We start from the raw sequence: 16,028 nt of genomic DNA on the forward strand, positions 1-16,028 counted from the left end.
GTACATGAGCCCAAACAAAGCACCTTGGACAGCAATAGTTTTTCTGTAAATACACCCCGAAGGAACTTCCATGACTGAGGATGTATACTGGTATGAGAAAAATTATAATTTGCATGATAAAAATGGTATTGGAGAAACAAATCCACAGTTATGTGAATGTACATATATTTAAATTTAAAAATGTTAGGATAACTTCCGGAATCTGTTTGGTTCCCCTGATTGAAAAGGGGAACTGAACAGATTCCCGAAAGCTATCCTTACAGTTTTAATGTAAATATATGTACATTACATAACTGTGGATTTGTTTCTCCATTTGAAAAATGGTATTTTTATAAAATTAAAATTTTTTAGGTCCTAAACAATAGGAATTACTTGAGATGAAGCCTCGACATGGCCACTGAAACTTTGAAACTAGGCGGTTCAGTAGTAAACTACTGGTCTGGTAGTTGGGAGTCCGTCCTGACTGGACATAATCATTCCAATTTTGCTTTAGGCCGAGGTAACAAAATTGAGGGGTGGCAAAAGGACATCAAATATGTGTGGTTAAGAGAAATACAACTTACTTTCAAAAATTGTGATTCGTTCCTACACAATATACAAACCCTCAGTTCTTTACAACAGGAAGACTCACTGATTGGTGGGAGGAAAATCTGAGTGAGCCTTTATGAACTGACTGGGGTTCAGTAAACCTGAGACTCCCTTCCTGGTCATAAGAGCAAGGAGGGAAATCGAGCCACTGACATCTGATCAGAGTTAGGAACTGCGAGATCAGAAGTTAAGTCTTCTGGGTTATCTCATAGAAGAAGAGTATAGAGTCGTCTTCATGAGAAAGCAAAGACCATAAGTCAAATGCCATTACAATCATTGGGTTTATCTTATATGTAATATCCCCTTCCCCACCTTGCAAGGGGACGGGGATATTTGCCTCTATAATCTAATCTCATAAAATAGATTGGTCACTCTAAGGAGTGTCTTACCTGCACTGGCCACCAGGTCCAGCATGTAATGGGCTGCCTGAAGGAAGAGAGTAGGATGAAAGAGAGAAAGGAGAGCCAGTCACTCCTGCTGTCACACTCATTCATATCATAAAACAAAGGTGAGAAGCAAGCTTGCCCTGCTAGAGGAGCTGAGTATGCTATACAACTTGTTGAGCAGCCACCACCAGTAACAAGGAAAAAGTGTCCAAGGATCTGTGGGCAATATCTCAAAGATAGTGAGCAGTAAGGGTGGTCTGTCATGACCATACCACCGCCTTCAGCACCTGTTGAACCGACAAGTTCTTACAAAATGCAAGGGAACCTCGTGAGCTCTCGGACAAAGGATACTGGTGCCGTCTTCACCAGCAGCAGAATACACCTTCCTGACTGTCTCATGAAGCCAGAAAGAAAGTGTTCTTGGACACTTCTTTCTTGGAACCTCCACTGCTTACTTAATTTATCAACTCAGGCCAGAGATGTCGAGTCTTCTTCAGACAGCACCGCAGCACTCGAAAGGGATAAAAGTAGCATCTCGTCTGGATCACTGCCAACAAGTCACTCAGGGAGGGGATCGTGAAGGACTCGAACCTAGTGTCAGGGACCGATGGGTTCCAAGTCTTCACTATGAAGTCCAAGACGAAATTGAGTGTAACCGATCCCTATCTCCCAAGCGAGAAAATGGGTCTTGAGGGTCAGATCCCTGGCTGATGAATATTGCAGGGGCTCGTACAATGCACGAGTGAGGCTCTGCAACATAAGTCAAATCTCGTGCAGGAGGCCTTAGATTCCTGGGTGAGCAAGACCTGAAGCTCTTCACAAGTAAAGATATCTCTAAAGAGGAAGAGATATCTCTAAAAAGGAAGAGATATCTGTGCCCTTCAGCTTCAAGACCAAGCACAGGGTGGCCCTATAGCCTTTTACAGCTGTGACAGAAAGGTGTTTCTCTTAGTGAAAGAAGATGAGGAAATCTGAGACCAACTGGATAGTGGTCTGACTGGAGAAAGACCCTGTCTATGGCAGCAACAACAGAAGATGGCCCATTTTCCCTGGTATACCACTGCAGAGGACTGTCTGAGGTATCCTCCAATCTTTGTTGCTGCTCGGCAAGAAAAGCCTCTCGGTCATATGAGATAGTGGATAACCTCTAGGCATAAAGACAAAAGGGGAAAGCACAGCCTAATGGTACCATTCGATGTGCGGTTGACACAGAAGGTTGTGCCAGGGCAGAATCTCTCTCAGTAAAACCAGAAGGTTGGGATACCAGTGGTTGCCACCAGAATCATCCGAAGATTCAAGGAGGTCAACAATCGGTAGATCATGTGCAAATCATGCAAAACGGGTGACAGGCGTAAACCTCAAGGTTGTCCCACGGGTGTTGGAATGTGTCCTGTCATCTACAGTGGCCAATGAACCAGTACAATGGAGCAAGTCTCTTTAACATCCTGTTGTACCAGGTGGCAAACAAGTCTACAACTGGTCACCCCCATAGGTTGAAAAACCTTTCTGCCATGTCTTGGTTTAGGGACCACTCGGTTCCTACCACCTGATTCTGGCGACTGACCTTGTCTATCACTACATTCCTCTTGACTGGAATGTATCTGACTGACAGATCCACCAAGTGAACTATTGCCTACTCATGCACCAGCATTGTCATCTGTTGCAGCGAGAGGGATGCAAGAACCCCCTGCTTATTGACATATGCCACCACTGTGGTATTGTTGCTTATCAGTACCCACAGTGTGTCCCATCACTTGATCTTGAAACCCTTGGAGAGCTAGGAATGCCGCCCTGAGTTCCAAGATGTTGATGTGAAGGTGTTAGAAGTGAAGGTTCCACACTCCTGCAGTCAGCAGCTCCTCTACATGTGTGGCCCATCCCTCAGTCAATGTGTCTGAGAATAGAAGCATGTCCAGAGGGGGAGTGGAGATCTACTGCTATTAAGAGGTTCCTGCCGTCAAACCACCAATCCAAAACCTCTCTTTACCTCCTACAAGAGTGGATTGCAAGTCGGAAGACTGAGACCCATACGCTCTCCGTCTCCAATGAAGAGATGACAGCTAACTGATCATGACTTGCCAATGCTGAGCTAACTGTTCCTGTTGAGACAGCAACTGTTGGGCTGTCTTTCTGAACCTGGTGATACCGTATCTATCAGCATGCCCAGATACTTCGTCCTCTGCTTGAGCTCAAGATTGGACTTCTCGAAATTTATATTCCCCCTAGATCGTGACCATCTTGAGAAGTCGATCTGTCCTGTAGCAACAGCGATTGAAAGCTCACCAGGTGTATCCCGTGCAAATGTGCCCAAGCTGACACAAGGGTGAACACTCTCATGAAGACCTGGGAAGCGGTCAGGAGCCCGAAACAAGAGTGCCCTGAATTGGTACACTGTCTTTCCAAGATGAAGCAAAGGTACTTGTGGGACGACTGATGGATCGGTTATCTGGCAATATGCATCCTTCAAGTTCACCTTAAGCATGAAACCATTCTCCCTGATTGAAGCGAGCATGAACCAAATCTGGGGAGTGACTGGTCTCCCAAAGTCTTCTTTAAGAGAAAGAAAAGGCTGTAAAACCAAGGAAATCGGTCCAACAAGACTTCCACAGCACCCTTGCTCAGCATCTGCACTTCTTACAACAGTGCTTGGTCCTTCTGCAACCTTGGAAGTATGACTGGATATGGACCAGCAAAGGAGAGAGAGAACCCAGCAAAGGTCCATTGTGCAAGGTCAGCACCGACTCTGGACCGACAGACCTAGCAATCCTAAAAAGAACAGCGTCCCTTCTCTTCAACACTCGGTTTGCCCACAGGTCTGCCATATGCCCTACCTCCAGACTGGCATAGTCTCCTGAAAGCTGAGTCCTCGCCCAAAATGATAGCCAGGAGACTGCCTGGAGGGCTGCCATAGTGGTAGCCTCCAAGTTCGCTGCTTCCTGCTGTGAGAGAGAAACACTCTCTGCAGAGGTGTGCTGCAGCGAAAGACCAAGACCTAGTCAGACTAAGTCTGGGTCAGCCTATTTAGTCAGAAGCGACCTCTCCAAAAGCGTGTAATGCCTCTGACAAGGTAGAAGAGGAGGAAGCATCTTGTCTGAACGATTGGACCCGACCAAATTCTCTTGCCCTAAGACATCATTATTTCCCTGGTCCAATACACCATCAGCAAAAACAAATCTTGACAACTCTGTCGGAACCTTGGGTTCCTTTTTAGGACCCCAGGAGGATTTGCGATGAGAAGGGCACTCAGCCGAAGCTGAGGCTGTGGTTGCTCCTGAGATTGTTGTGGTGACAAATCAGCAACACAGTCTCAACAAAAGTCCTCTGTATTTTGGGGATGCCCAAATCTCTAGGCAAAAGACCCTCAGGTCCTTTGAGAGAGCGGTCTTCCTGATCTATACTTCATACATGAAGAAGAACCTTGCCATACCGAAATGGGACAACTCATCGCCGCCATCTCATCGCCAGCCAACTCATCACCGCCAACTCATCTCCGGCCCAACTTATCCCCGGCCCAACTTATCTCCGGCCCGGTTCATCTCCAGCCCAACTTATACCCGGCCCAACTCATCACCGGTCCAACACACACACACACTGCAAGGCAGTGTAAATAAAAACGAAACAACAGTTACTCAATTACCAATCCTACTATTTGTAAACAAAAATACCGAACTATGAAATCAAAGTTTGTCAACAAAAACGTTAGTAATTTTTAACCTTTCAACGCATGACGACAATTACTCAATTACCAATTACAAACAAAAGTACCCAAGTATGAGATCAGATGTTTGTCAACAAAAACGTTAGTAATTATTAACCTTTCGATATATCACTTTCAGTTTTACATTCTTTCAGTAAACCCATTACAATGGAGACAATTTTAAGTCAGAGAGGCAAAGCGAAATTTTCTCATGATAGCTATTTGTTCAATTTCGACAAATTCAGCAAAACGGACAGCAATTTGATGTTCTGGAAATGTGATCAGCTCGGCAGGTGTAAAGCGAGAATACACACAAGATTTGGAAACGTAGTTAAAGTCTTGAATACTCACACCCATGACACTTCACCGATAAAAGTAGAAGTAGAAAGGACAACTACAAAAATTAAAACCAGATACTGATTCCTGCATTCTTAGAATTGTCCAAAATTTTAATGAAAGGACTCCCATTGAACACTTAAGAGGCATTTCTCATACCATAAAATAATTTTTTTTTTCTATATTTTCATGGATTTTTTGTCTTTAATTATATGGTGTTAATTTATTTTTAGTGTCATGAAAGAGTCATACTTGATTCTGAATAAAGGTGTTTTTAATATTTACTGAATTTCATTAATCACTGCCGGGAATGAGTTGGGCCAGGGATGAGTTGGGCCAGGGATGAGTTGGGCCGGGGATGAGTTGGCGGGGATGAGTTGGCGGTGATGAGATGTACCCCATTCTGCCATACCCCCTAGATCCATCTTGAGCAACATGAGTATAAGTCTGGTGCGGCCCTAACACCTCACCAGGATTACAGGCTCTTGCTGTTGAACTCTGGGGAAAGCACTCTGCAGAGTTCCTCCTGCTTGCCTCACCCCTCCCAGTGTAGCCTGAGGAAATAGTGGGAGCAGGCGAGGAGGACCGAATGCTACCACTCACCCTGCCAGCTATGCCAGCAGGAGCGATCATCAACCCGCAGTGATGAAGGCAATAAGAGTCTAGGAGTGTGTGTTTGCCTCAGCAAGACTCTTTCCCAAGGAGAGCAGAGGTTCTCGGTTTCCAGTTGGCACACTCGCCCTTGCCACACTAGTTCGTTCACACAAACACAAGCAAGAGTGACAGGGTAGCGCGAGCAACAGGTTGGCAAGAACTTGTACTGTCCCCACAATTCATCCTAGTCATCTTCATGACTGAAACCTCATCTGAAGAGGACTGCACAGGGGACCTCCCCTTGGCTTCTCCCTATGCCTTGTCTCACGAAACAGCAACATCTTTCTTGGTACCTGAGGAAGAGGTATGCTTAGCTTTCACAGGTAGGGCGAGTCACAAACATGGCTCGAGCCATTCTCTCACAGCGCCACTGTTGGGATGGTAAGAGGTCTCTCCAGCACCAACTTTGGATGTACGTCCCTCCTTAGAGGATCACACACTTGAGGAAACTTGCTAATGAGTCCCCAACACAGCTCCAATTCTGGTGACAGACTCCTAAACACAGAAACAGGAGAATCAACTGGAGTTCAAACTCCTGACTCCTACAGCTCTAGACCCAGGGGTCATGGCAAGTTCTTGCTCCCAAACGAGCAGATGAGCCACAAGAGAACAAACTGCTTCCTCAGTGGGAGGATGCAGACCATAAGAAGCCTCGTGATGAGACTTCTTAGGGGACGGAGAAGCTACCATCCTCTTCTTACGCCAGGAAGGCTTCAAAGAGGAAGGGAGGAGGCGGCAGACGACGATGACAAATAAGAACACACTGATGACGATGGCAACACAGACTACTAATTCTTCGTTAGATTCCGCAAGAGAGCAGTCAGGTACCGCCCAAGGGGCAGCAAGGGGGAGGTGGCACCGACTTCACAGGAGCTGGCAAGTGAGGATGAGTGTCCATCACCACCGAGGGAGTCACATTGGTGGGGTGATGGGTGAACACCATCGTAGCCACAAAAAAGAATCTGTGCCGAGTCACTGTGGAAGTAGTTGTGGTAACTACGGAGTTGGTCACAGCAGTTGACACAGGGTTATTCAAGTGTGTCAGTAATCCACCCACTGACAAGAGGCCCTGAGAAGCCTAGAGAAGTCCAAGCCCGCTCGCATCTGGCCACCTCATCTGCGGAAACAAGAGTTGGGTTAATGGCAGGGGTCACCCCTCGCCCTGAAGGGAAAGAGCCCCTTCAGAACAAGATGAGGCCTCCAGAAGAGTGTTGTCCCAGAAACAGCAAGAACAGGATGATTGTCAGGAGATACAAAGATGAAGAGTTGACAACCAAGGGCATCGTTGGGGGTGTGTTACTTCCCCCACTGCTCTGGAGACCACTCACAACACTTGGCACAAGTATTAGTAGTCCTATTACACTTGCCCATGGCAGTAAGAGCAAAGAGCGTGAGGATCCATATTAATTAAAGACCTGAAGTTGCTGCAATGTTTTCCACCAACCCCAGGACATACATGTCAGGGGGGAGTGACCTTCTTAGACAAATGTGATTTGTGGGTTTGTATTACTGATATACAACTAACACAATTATTCACAATTATACACAGCTATACCTCAGTATAACAAACACAGAAAGATCCAACCGGGATAAGAAGAAAGTAACAACTACACAGTCGGGCAAAGATCGCTGAGACATACGTCAACTCCAAGCGTTGGCTGAAAGCAAATTGGAATGTTTTCAGACCGGAGCACATGTTCTCCTCCACTGGAACTAGATCGTGAGGAGAATCGTGACTTTGCAACCAACGATTCCTCAGACCCCACTGAAAGGATCAAAAGTGCATCCGACCATTTGGAACAAGGCATTCCAGCGAGGTCAGATGTCCCAGCAACTGTTGCCACTGATGTGCTGGCAGCTGGAACTGTTGAAGGAAGGGCAGAGCGACACTTTGGAAGTGTTCAAGTCTTTCCAGTGTTGGAAAGGCTTTCCCTGCAATGGTGTCGAGGATCATACCAAGATACACCAGTCATTGAGAGGGCTCTAGTGTGGACTTCTTGCAGTTCACCATGATTGTGACAAAACACCAGAACCCTGTCTCGGTGGAGACGAAGCAGTTCCACTGAGGGAGCATCAGCCAATCGTCTAGGTAACGCAATAGACGAATACCTGGCGACGAGCCCATGTCGACACTAAGGTGAACACCCGACTATAGATTTGAGGAGCTGTGGAGACACCAAAACATAGGACCTTGAATTGGAACACACTGTCCACTACAACAAGACGAAGATACTTCCTAAACAACGTATTGATTGGGAGCTGGAAGTATGTTTTTTAGGTCGATCGTCACCATTTAATCCAAAGGACGAATGGCTGACTGTGCTGGGGGTCTCCATCCTGAACGGGGTTTGGTGAACAAACTCTTTCAGGGCTGACAGGTCGATGACCGATCTCCAGCCTCCAGACGCCTTCTTTACAAGAAAGAGTCGACTGAAGAAGTCTAGAGACTTGTTGAGGACCCCCTCGAGAGCGTCCTTATCCAGCATGTCCTGGACTTCCGCCTGAAGGGCGAGATCCTTTGTCTATCCCTGACGATAGGGTGATGACATCTTCGGGGGTCGAATCAGAGGAGGGGAGGGGAGAGTTGATTAACGGCACGCGACACCCGTGTCGGAGGACAGTCAGCCTCCAATCCTCCACCACGTGGTACTGCCACCTCGTCCATCTGGCCTGCAGGCATCCCCCCCCAGGTGGCACAGTGGGGTGAGTGCCCTCCTCACTGGTCGCGTCGGACTCTCTTCCTTTTGCCATGTTTGCCTCAGCCTCGACCATTCCTGGTTGAAAAGAGCTGCTGACCTCTCAGCCGCCGAGTGGTGGAGGCAGTGGGAAAAGGATCAGCCCTGGCAGGAGGGTGAGAAACCCTCCTAGATGGAGAGCTAGGGTGACGTCAAGCAGAAGCAGCAGGAGGTTGGGGCTGATGGAAGGATGCTGTGCGGTGCAGCAAAGAATAATGGCTCGCTCTCCTGAAGTTTCCGATCACCTCATTTTTATCTGAAGATGGAAAGAGGGTGGATCCATGAAGCGAGGCATTCTTCAGGTCAGTCACATCCTGAAGGTCCATAGCTCGATCAAGCCTAGATGAGACGGTGTCTCTGCACTTCAGCACCAGGTTGGTCCAGAAGTTGGCAAGCTGGTGGGCTAAAAACTCCATAGCCTTACCTCTTGACAAAACAAAGTCATGGAGCTGATGGGCCATGTCCGCTTGCTTGTCAGGCTACTGTGGAGTCTCAGATGTGGCAAGGAAGCCCACTGTGCTGCCCCAAAAGTCCAACCACGAAGCTGCTTAGAATGATGCCATCGTGGTTTGTTCGAGCTGCAACATCTCCTGGGAAGAGAGCGTAGAGGTTCGGTGTTGCCGTGTCTGGAGCAAAACTCCAGGTGCCAATGATGTTATCGTTGGGTTTATGGGCAAGGGTGAAGGCTCAGCCTCTTGGGCCACATAGTACTTCCTCTGCTTCTGGAAAGCAGAGGGGAGTAGCTTAGAGGACTGAGATGCCTGTATCGATTCCTTCCTCACTGAAAATTGTCTGTCGACATTGGTCAGAGCCTCCCTTGTCAGGGACAACAAGGGGAGCTCAAACCAGGACTGAGCACCTCGAGGGGCGCAACAAAGAAGGTCGACTGCCGACATGTGGCCTTTTGGAGAAGTAGTTGGAGCTTCTCCTGGGCCATTTACCTTCCAGATGAGACCGATGATCTTGCAGAATGTGGTTTCAGCTGCCTCATCTTCTGAAACAGCTGGAGCAGCTGGTTCCGGAAGGCAGCCAGCTGAATCATCAGTTGCCTCGTGAAAATCATCCTCCCTCTGCATTGACGCATCTGGGTGCGAATGAGAGGGGTCCAGTCTTGAAGAAGAAGGCCAAGTCTCTAGTTGTTCGTGAGGAGCAGCAGAAGGTCCGGGAGCCGAGGCCCCCAGAGCCAAAGGAGCCCTTGGAGGCTTGGAATTGCAAGGACAATTCTTCGCTGCATTCCAAAGGTCCTCATGCCCCCGTTGGACAGGCCCTTGCAAGATGGGGGAAGGTGGAGTTGGAGGACGCCTGTCCGCTTCTGGCGAAGCTGGAGGAGAGGGGAGATGGAGTCCTCTCCGCAATAACTGTTGGACCCCTATCAGGAGAATCTCGGCTGGGTTCGGACTCAAATGGGCGAGATATAATACGTCTCTACAAGGGAACAAGCCCTTGGAGATCGAGATCCTCAAGAGGTTGAAGGTCTTGACTCGTACGGAGGAGTCACAAGATGCCTTTGTTTCCAGAGCGCCTCTCGCCTGATGGTAAGCACTCGTGACAGCTTAGGGATAGCAAATCCCCTTAACTGCTCCCCCAACTTCCCAATAGGAATCAGAAGGGGGGTTGGAAGGTCATATGAAAGAGAAGGGGCCCGCTTGCGGCCTTGTTCTCGAGGAAGAGTTGGGAACGATGACCTCTGATCAATGGTGAAAGCCTAAATGGCTGCCTGGGTTGCAGCTTTACGAGGATCCTGAGGTGGAGATGGGACCTCCGGAGGAGGAGCAGATGATGGAAGTTCTGAGGACGGGTACTCAGACTCAGACGTCTTCATTTTCCGTGTCAAAACATTGCAAAAAACAGAGGATAAAGGTTTTACAGGTGTTTGTATCTATCTGCAGGAGCAAGAGCGCAACGATGCTGGCACGCATATTGGCGCTCGGGAGAACGCCTAGAGCCGCGCGTGTTAGAACTCGCTGGGGAGCGTTGGCGCTCTACAGGTGAAAATGTGTGTCTTGTTGCGTGTGTAGACGAAAAAGAGCGTTCCGAAGAAGGAGCGCGTCTGGGGCATGATACTGGAGACCGAGAGCACCTGGGTGATGCGCATTGGCATGCACAGGTAGTAGCGCGTTTCGATGAGCACTTATACTGTTGCCGAGGCAGTGGTGAAGCAGCATGTTGGGTAACGCACATTACAGGTGAGTGCTGTCTAAAGGATGCATGCGCAATTGAATGGTGTACATCAGGAAGAAGTTCTCACTGTGTTGTCGCACGCACCGGTGTAGAAGAGGGGTGCGCATAGGCACATTGTCCCCGAGAGGGAGAGACAGATTTTCTGCGACCTCTCTCCAATGAAGGCTCCTGTGCACGTGCCGAAATATCACACTGCAGGGGAGCGTGCAATTGGCGATGCCTCCTGTGCGCGTGCCGTAGCATCGCGCATTGAGGAGGAGAGTAAATCCAAAGCTCCTTTGTGCGTGCCGTAGCATCGCACAAAGACAAGGAGCATACGTGTGAAGGTCTGGTAGTTCTTGAAGGAGAGCGCACGTCAGCACGTATCTGAGAGGACTCTTTATTATTTCTCTTAGAGTCACTGCTGGCTCTCGAAGAAGGCGTGTCAGGAAGAGTCCGAGGACATTGCCCAAGGACAAGGTGAAGAATCCTTTTTCTTCTTACTTCTCCGCCGGCGATAGTCAACCCACTGGGCAGGCGACCAGGTACGACACTCCTCACAGGGATTCCCATGTACAGGAATGCCCACTGCAAGGAGGACAATGGGAGCGAGGGTCTCTATCAATCCTGCTTATGAAAGTCCCACAGCTACGGCCCTCTTTAAAGGAAAGTTAATATAAGGTTATCATAAAAAAAGTAAATAAAGACCATCAGGAAATACAGATGGTAATTTACCAAAACTGAAATGCTTGTAAATGCATAAAATCAAATATGAATATAAATGTTCTATGAAACTAATAAGGTAAAAATTCACAAAGAAATTGTTATGGGTAAGCAATGTGTTGTAAAATGGTGCAACGAAATTAGGCAGACGTCACTGACAGAACGGTATCAAAACGTCCTAAATGTGTCTTCTCCTCCCACCCCTTAGTAGGCATTTTTCAGGGGCCTGCCCTCAAATATAACATAATATTGAAGATTTATAGGGCAAAATTATGAAGTGAGAACACGTCAATGTACATATTAAGCAAAAAGTATGAGAAAAAGACCAGAAAAAAAAAAACTGAAATAATATCACACCATTGTAAAACAAATGAGGAAAAGGAATATACGTAACTTAGTGTGTGAATCCCCCCAAAATGCAACATGATTGGCTAAGCACATGCTCCCCCAAAACCCAGCCCCCACCCCTTTTCCCCTCACTTAGGAGTCAGTGTCTGAACCAAAAGCTTCCCTATAACATGGCAATCGTGCACGGTAGCATTCAGCACCATAATAGTAGCAGCTGGATTTTGCCTGTGAAATGGCTACATTCTTGGTTTATCCAGCGACTATTTCTGCCTGTATTTCATGTTCCAAATGTCACATATAACAGGAAATAGCATAATAACACACCAAAACCTTCTCCCATGTATTTTACCCAACCCATAACCCCACTTTCCCATAGGTCCCCCTTACTGTTGGATAGAGTTGTAGGGCAAAAATTCCTCTTTACCTATTGGGTTCATCTTTACCTATTCATATGGCTAATGTCATGAAGTCTTTTTTGTTATCTAGCCTGCTGCCTTCTTGGAAGCCTGATCATCAGCGTCATTATGCTAAAAACAGGAAATTTGGTTTCTGGGGAGGGGAGGGGGATTCCAACCCCCCGTTTCCCCACGTTAGGAGAAAACAGTCAAGAGGTCGCAATAAATTTTAAAGTGCAAAATATGACACTCATTCTCTGAGTTGAAGATTTATGACCATACCATGGGTGGACTATGCTGTGTGGTTTGTTTTGGGCAGTGTGCTCTCTCTCAGGTACAAAATGGATTTTGGTAGATCTATATAACTATTCTGCGGCGAGCTAGACTATGGCAGTTGATGTTTTTCTATATAGTTTTACCTCCTGATCAAGATTTTAAAGTAATATTTTTTGGGTCAGCCGTAATTAACCTGTAATTTACCTTTGAACTCTATTCTATGGTAAGGAGGACCCATGGGAAATGCTGGGTTTTGGGTGGGGTAAACCACTTGGGAGAATTATGCCTCACAACTCTATCCTATGGTTAGCAGGGTTATGGGCAGGGTAAAACACTTGGGGGAAGGTCTTGCTGTGTTATTGTGTTATTTCCTCTTATTTGACATTGGAAACAAAATACAAGCAGAAAAAGCAATAAAAAAATATATATATTGGAGCCATTTCACAGGCAAAGTCCACCTACTACTACTACTACAGTGGTACCTCGAGATACGAAATTAATCCGTTCCAAGGCGGCCTTCGTATCATGAGCTTTTTGTATCTTGGACCGCATTTTACATGTAAAATGGCTAATCCGTTCCAAGCCCTCCAAAAACACCCCAGTAAATTTCATAATAAAGCTAAATTGACCTATAAACAATGAAATACTACAACAATTTGGACCATTCAATACCTAACTTAATAAGTACTGCTAATATACCTTTAAATAAAGTGAATTAGTGTACATGGTATACAAGAAATACTGTATGTACATACGTACGTATATAGTAAAATGTGGAAGCTTACCTTTCGAGTGAGGCTATCTCCGAAAGTGACGACAGAGGAGGAGGACAAACGGCAGATACGTACGTACACTTAACTTTATGAAACACATTAACAAAACTGTAACACTTAACTTTACAAAAAACTGAAGATTAATTTTTTTTTTTGTCTTTTTTTTATTTTTACATTTTTTTTTTTACTTTTTTATACTTTAAGTTTTTTTTTATACAAAATTTCAACTTCTTCACCCCTTTCAACTTTCTGTTTTTTAGTATCACTTGGTTCTTCCTTTTTGCTTAATCCTGCTAGTACTTAAAGGCCTCTTTAAAAAATAACTATCCAAGGAAGATTGCTTCTGCCTACTTTTGACAATATTTCTGAAACTACTCAGGCAAACGTCATCGAACTGTGCAAGCATTCGACCTGTGTAAGCCTTTTCTACGAATGATTGCACCTTATGAAAAGCAGCTGAACATCCTTAATTTCTGCCGTTGTCATAGGGTTGTCCTCCACCTCCTCGCCACTGCTAAAGAACTCCTCTTGAACGATGTTATGTTGCATGGCCTCCAACTCCTTCAGGTCATCCGTCGTAAGCTCCTCTTGGTGCTCCTCGATGTCATTGATGTCGTCCTCGTCAACGACCAGCCCCATGGACTTGCCGAGTGCAACGATCTCGTCAAGATCTGGTCGCAAAACAGTTTCAGGATCGTCAACTGTTTCTGAATCTGCAGCACCAGCTTCGCCCAAGTCGAATCCCTCGAAGTCTCGGGCGGATACGGCATCAGACCAGAGTTTCCTCCACGAGGAATTCAAGGTACGCCTTGAAACCTCCTGCCAAGCTTGGTCGATGAGTCGGATGCTTATCACAATATCGAAATGCTCCTTCCAAAATTCACGCAAGGTGAGGTTTGTGGTATCGGTGATGTTGAAACATCTCTTGAAAAGATGTTTCGTATACAGCTTCTTGAAGTTCGATATCACTTGCTGGTCCATGGGCTGGAGGAGAGGGGTGGTGTTAGGCGGAAGATAAAGAACCTTGATGAAGGAACACTCCGCTAGGTTATCTTTCTCGAGGCCAGGAGGGTGAGCAGGGGCATTGTCCAACACCTGCAGGCATTTAAGAGGGAGGCGCTTCTCTTCCAAGAATTTCTTCACTGTCGGGCCGAAACACAGATTTATCCACTCGGTGAACAAAAGCCTCGTTACCCAGGCTTTCGCATTAGCCCTCCACATCACTGGAAGCTTCTCCTTAAGTACTTTGTAGGCCTTGAAGGCTCAAGGAGTCTCGGAATGATAGATAAGTAGGGGCTTCACCTTGCAATCCCCACTGGCGTTCGAACAAAGTGCGAGCGTAAGCCTGTCTTTCATAGGCTTATGCCCGGGTAGCTTCTTCTCTTCCTCCGTGATGTACGTCCAACGAGGCATTTTTTTCCCAAAAAAGGTCAGTCTCATCACAGTTGAAGACTTGCTGAGAACTGTAGCCTTCCTTGATCATCTCGTCGAATGTCTTTTTAAAGGCTTTGGCCGCTTTCGTGTCTGAGCTGGTCACCTCCCCATGCCGCACCACCGAATGGATGCCAGTCCGTTTACGGAATTTTTCGAACCACCCATGCGAAGCCTTGAAGTCTGGGGTTGGCGTTGATGTCCCTTCTCCTCCGTCGTCTTCGGCCTGGGCAATCAAACCGCCGAAAATAGCGCTGGCCTTGTGGGAGATTGCCGTCTCCGATATCGTATTGCCAGCGATTTCTTTGTCTTTTATCCAGACAAGAAGAAGCCTTTCCATTTCATCATGCACATGGGTCCTCTTGCTGGACAAAAGTGACGCCCTTGGAAGGTGTAGCTGCTTTCATGGCATCCTTCTGCTTAAGGATGGTGCCTATTGTCAACGGATTTCGGCCGTATTCCTTGGCGATCACACTCAATCGCATACCAGCTTCATTCTTCTTCATAATCTCCATCTTCGTCTCCAAAGAGAGCATCCTCTTCTTTCTGTGAATTTCAAGTTTCTTGGGACCCATGACTACGTATATACTGTGCGTAATTATGTCATGTAGTACATATACGTATGGATTAAAGTTCTCACACAACATGATAAAGTATACTACAACGAAATCACTAACGAATTTACGTTAACAAACGAAATCGTTAGAACGAACGAATAATGCGTGTGTACGATACAGATGATGCCGTGCAGTGGCCAAAGCAGCACACCGCTACGTAGCAGATGCATGATGGGAGGGATGCTGACCAATAGGAGAGAAGGATCTCATGGCGGTGACTAGCATCAGGAACCAATGGGAGAGCGGGAGGATGGTTGTGAGTCTACTCAGTTGGCGGCACGCGAGTTTCAAAATTGTTATTGGTACTCCGGGCGAATCTCGGACTTTACAGCAACAACCCTTCGTATCTTGAGCAATTTTTGTATGTAGAGCCGTAAATTTTTTTTTTATTTGCTTTCGTATCTTGAGGTTTTCATAAGTTGAGCCTTTCGTATCTCGAGGTACCACTGTATTACGATGACAAATGCTACCGTGCATGCTCCATGTTATAAGGGAGCTTTTGTTTCAGACACAAACTCCTAAGTAAGAGAAATAATTTTTTTTTTTTTGTGTGTGTGTGTGTGTGTGGGGGGGGGGCATGGATTCAACCAATCATGTTGCAATATTAACCCAACATTGTGACAGGAGCGAGTGAAGAATTTTGGGGGGATTCATACATTAAGTTACATATATTCCTTTTCCTCATGTTGCAATTGAGGGCAGGCCCCTGAAAATGCCTATGGGGTGGGACTAGAGGGCAGTTTTTGGAAGTTTCGATACCTTTCTGTCAGTGACGTGAAATTGGAGGTTGCTTGGGAATATTTCATACATGATTTATACATGATTTGTACTCGAGTCACTCCCTTCTCTTTCCATTATTCACGTCTGGCTATTTTCGTTTCATCATTCAGAACACATTTCTCACCCATA

At 46.5% G+C, this 16,028-nt stretch overlaps 1 protein-coding gene across 1 annotated transcript in view; it reads right to left on the reverse strand.

Moving 5' to 3' along the window:
• Window positions 1–16,028, reverse strand: part of LOC135197694 (uncharacterized) — an 83,713-nt gene that overhangs the window by 45,502 nt on the left and 22,183 nt on the right. The gene's annotated exons all lie outside the window — the stretch shown is intronic.

Source organism: Macrobrachium nipponense, chromosome 23 (assembly GCF_015104395.2).
Source record: "Macrobrachium nipponense isolate FS-2020 chromosome 23, ASM1510439v2, whole genome shotgun sequence".
In the NCBI taxonomy this organism is placed as follows: domain Eukaryota; kingdom Metazoa; phylum Arthropoda; class Malacostraca; order Decapoda; family Palaemonidae; genus Macrobrachium; species Macrobrachium nipponense.